Source organism: Akebia trifoliata, unplaced genomic scaffold (assembly GCF_017979445.1).
Source record: "Akebia trifoliata isolate Shusen 1 unplaced genomic scaffold, ASM1797944v1 Contig00135_ERROPOS630964, whole genome shotgun sequence".
Lineage (NCBI taxonomy): Eukaryota > Viridiplantae > Streptophyta > Magnoliopsida > Ranunculales > Lardizabalaceae > Akebia > Akebia trifoliata.
This window is the reverse complement of record NW_028236851.1, coordinates 11,267-16,115: the sequence shown is the minus strand read 5'-3', so window position 1 is coordinate 16,115 and position 4,849 is coordinate 11,267. Positions and strand designations below refer to the sequence as shown.

At 31.5% G+C, this 4,849-nt stretch overlaps 1 pseudogene; it reads right to left on the bottom strand.

The window, feature by feature from the left end:
• Positions 1–4,040: 4,040 nt before the first annotated feature.
• On the bottom strand, positions 4,041–4,616 carry LOC147381905 (dirigent protein 22 pseudogene; annotated as a pseudogene).
• Between the last annotated feature and the right edge of the window lie 233 nt (positions 4,617–4,849).

The window sequence follows — 4,849 nt, the reverse complement described above, 5'->3', positions numbered from 1 at the left end:
TTGCTTCGTTCTGTCTCCAGATTTGATTTCGAATCTTCGAGGTAAGGTATCTCCTTATTTTTGGATCTGAACTCTTCAAGTTTGTTGCGGATTTTGGGATATTTTTGGAAGGCTTTTAGGTGTTTCTTATGCTAAAATCGAAGGAGGGATGTTAGGTAAGGAGTTGGGGCTCCAAAAATAGGGTTTATAGGAGGCTAGGGGGCTTCTAGACCTACTTCTCTTAGGGTTTATGATTTGATACGAAAATAGGGTGTGAGCACCTCTATTTATAGATGTTTTTTAGGGGTTGATTTGGACAGAGTTAGTGTTTAATTAGAGATCTTTTAATTAGAGTTGTGTTTTATTTAGACTTATTTTAGGTAGAATTGTGTTTTAATTAGAATTGTTTTAGGTAGAATTATTTTTAAGTTAAAACTCTATTAGATTGAGTTATTATTTAATTAGAACTCTATTATGACTTTTGGTCTTATTTGATTGACTTTTAATGTTTTGACTTTAGTCTTAATTGATTGACTTTTAATATCTTGACTTCAGTTTTGCTTAATTGACTTTAATTTTGACTTTAGTCTCACTTGATTGACTTTTAATGTTTTGACTTTAGTCTTGCTTGATTTACTTTGATTTTTGGAGAACCTCCCTCCATTATTTCTTTAATTCTTTGGACCCCCAAATGGAGGGGTCCTTAAAGAAATATCTCACGAACCCTCAACAATTTTACTTGAAAGTCCGATTGATCGATTTTTTAGTTCCAATTTTTAAATTAATTTCATTAATGTTTCACTTTAATTATTTAATATTTTATTTATTAATTTCGAATTTTTTAATTATGAAAATTGTGAAATTACCGTTTTACCCTTGGAGAGGACTTTTCACGTTTTAAGTCCGTTTTTAATGTTCTAGAATGTTTTAGAATCGATTTTTCGTAAGGAATTCAATGGAAATATTAGTTTTTGTTATTTATGAAATTTTTGTGTGAAATGGTTGTGAACTTTATGAGGGACATTTTCGTAATTTCGTCAAATTTTGTTAGAATTAGTGAAATGATTTATTTAGTTCCAATTTGTTATTTTATGTGTTTGAGAGAGTTTTTCTAAGTTTAACGTAGGCTCTAAGGTTGTTTTGAAGTTAGAGGTATTTTGGTAATTTGGTCAACTTTTAGTGATTTTTATCGTGAAGCTTCTTTTTGGTCTGCAAGATGGTGATTTCTATGTTTTTGGGGTCGTATTTTCCTAGCATAGCGTGATTTCTAAGGTTTTGTCAATTCGAGATACCTCATCCGGATTTTTGAAACATTTCTGGTAACAAAACAAAGCAATGGAATACACATCCATCATTGGGAATCATTGCGATCGGGTTGACGAGTTGATTAATCAGGCGAGTGCAAAAATGGGGTGTCTACAGGTAGACCTTTATCTTACCATTGAAGGTGAGTCATTATGTGTCAAAAATGAATTTTAAAATATATTTTAGTACTGTCCATTCACATCCAAACTCTTTGAATGGTAATGACTCCCAAATCCAAGTAGATGAGTTCAAACCTTATCAAAATGTTTTGAAGCCCATGTATCTACAAATGGTGTAAGTACACCGTGAAAAAAAACCCATATTCAACAACCCAAGACTGCCTAATTTCATAAAATTTGATGGACCAAGGCATACAATTTTTCATTATGGTGTTTTTTCTTTTTTAAATAATACAAAACCATCAAATTAATGGAGGATAGGAGAAATTTGACAGATCTAAGCCATCGAATCTGGGAGCATAAAATATTTAATGCCCCTGAGCCATCGAAATTTGGTTTTTAAAGTTTTTGGGCCTTGGCCCGTCGAATTTTTCACTTTTCATGTTGTGAGGTGTTTGTTGTCATTTGATCTAAAGGCAAGGACATATTTATATTTAAAAGAAATTGAGGATTTGGGTTAACAATACTTAACCATTTCTCATTACAATTGTAAATATGTTGGAATCCAACTAGCCTGACTAATGTACTCAAGCTCGTACCCTAACTAACACTTCTGGGCATGCCACGTGAGGAAGGGGATCTATTATAGCTAATTACTAGGTACCTATCAGATAACTAAAATGAGTCGTGTTGGATTGACTTCAAGATTGACCTCAATTTACACTCTGTTGGCGTGCAAACCATAGATGCTTTTCACTCGTATCTAAATGAAAAGCATATGTGGTTCTATATGCACCTCCACATTTTCAAAGTGTGAATTGAGGACAATCTTGAGTCCAATCTAGCATTATTCAAAATTAGAAATGTTTTTACGACTCGATAAAAAACATGTTATCTCTGTGAAAAAATCACAATAGCAAAGATAACATAATCACACAAAACACAAGAATTTACGTGGTTTGATAATGTGCTTATACCCACGAAATAAAACAAGAACAATCATTATTTTCTCTCTTAAGTTTTATAGCCCTAGATATCTTTATTTATATAACCGAGAGTTACCAAAACAAACAAAACTCCTTAAAAACAGAAAACCCCTTCAGAAAATATTACACGATTGTTTGCAACTCTGAGTAGCATAACAGAATATAAGACATTTACACAACAATCTCACCAATGCAAGTGAGAGACTCAAGCCCTGTTCGTTTGAGGTTCAAGAGTTAACTTTTTTTTTGTTTTGTTTTGTTGATTTTAAGCCAAAAAAACCAGATAAATAATGTTTGTTTGAGCTTTTGAGGTTCCTGCGAATTTCAATTGAAACCCAAAAATAACTCCTAAAAGAAGTCGTCCAAGAGGGAATTCTTCAAATGATTTTTACGGAAAATCAAAAACATAAAACGACTCGAGTATAGTTACTAAAATACCCTTCATCTTTAATCAAATTTCCAACCAAACTTAACCTTAAAAAATGAAATGAGATTACTAAAATACCCTTCATTTTTACCAAAATACCATTCATCTTCTAAAATACCCTTCATTTTTATCAAAATACCCTTCATCTTTAATCAAAATTTCAATCAAACTTAATCTTAAAAGATAAAAAGAGATTACCAAAATACCTTTCATCTTTACCAAAATACCCTACATTTTTACCAAATACCAAATACCTTTATCTTTAATCAAATTTCCAATCAAACTTAACCTTAAAAAATAAAAGGGAATTACCAAATACCCTTCATCTTTAATCAAAATTTCAACCAAACCTAACCTGAAAAAATAAAAGGGATTACCAAAATACCCTTTATCTTCCAAAAGGGGATTATTACCAAAATACCTTCATTTTTACTACTAAGACTAAAAGTAATTCATCATTACTACTTTATTATCAAAACACCTTTCATTTTTATGTGGATGTTGGATTGTGAGTTATGTAGGTATTTTCTTTATTATAAAATTTTCATATGTTCATTTTTAAGAAGAGATGCTTCCAAAATTTCGATAGAATTATAAAATTTATAAATTTATTTAAATTAAAATAATTATTTTTATAATTTTTTAATATAAATTTATAATATATATATATATTCTGATCATTTTATCAGAATCCAACAATAAAAAGTTGTCAAACGAACATCAATTTTGGTTTATGTGCTTCTATAACAAACAAGCTTATGTTGGATATGACTTTTTAGACTCTAGGCTTCTACTTCTTCCAGAAGCTAACTTTTGAAACTGGAACTGACTTCTATAAAGAACAGACCCTCAATAGTTAGGATTCATTTGTATCTTAGTATTACATATCCTATTGCTACTTATCTCAAGGATAATCCAAACCTTTGGATTACACACTTGCATGGTCAAGATCGTATGTTTTCTAGTGATTTACCATAAGAACAAACCCGAGGAAAAAGTAAAATATTAAAAATATTTTATTAATGGAAGGCAAACGAAAGAATAAAACATATATATTGAACACAAGAAAACATTTAAGCTTAAATTATTACAAATACATTAAGGAAAAACACAAGAAAGCATTTAAGCTCAAATTATTACAAATACATCAATAAAAACATAGACAAAGCCGCCACCCCCCCCCCCTCCAAAATAAAAATAAAAAAGAAAAGAAAAAAGAGGGCATTAATAATGGTAGATGAAAACATTAAACTCATACACTAGATACCTAGATATAGTATCAAAGAACCAAGTTGTTGCCTGAAGATATCCTTTAGCAAACCTAAAAACTCCAGTTCCTCCAACAATAGGCAGCTCTTTTACCTTATCGTCCTCTCTATTCCTCCCTAATAGGCTTATTGTACTCCCATTATACTCTCCTTCCGTGAAAACAAAATTGAAGACAAACAATGATACTATCTCACTCTGTGAAATTAAGGGATAGAACCCTTGAGCTCTTCCAATGATCTTTGATGTTAACTTTGGTCCCACTGTTAATGGGTCATCTGCCACCACCACCCCACCAAAGAATGTTTTTGATGTAGTGTTGGTAATTTTGACATTTGTGGCGTTGGGACCATTAACAATGTTATGGTAGTAGAAGTGAAGGTGAGTTAATTTCTTGTGTTTAAATCCATTTTCGCTTGGATTTAAGGATCGAGAGAAGTGGGCGAGTGGTTTTCCATCCACCACAATGTAATTGGAGACGAAGAAGGCGAAGACAATGAAGAAGAAGATGTGTTTGGGGAAATTTCGCGCCATCGTGGGATATGCGATGGTCTTTCAGGTGCTATAACAATGGGGTGGATGTTTGATTTTTATTCTCTACAACTATATATAGATGAAGATATGCTTTGTTTATTATTTGTTGACCTTTTCTTTTATTAAAGTAAGACATGTTGTGCTTTTCTCTATGTCTATACTCTATCTATATAAAAAGGCACTTACAGCTCAATTTTTTATTTTTTTATTCACCAACACGTCTACAGCGTATA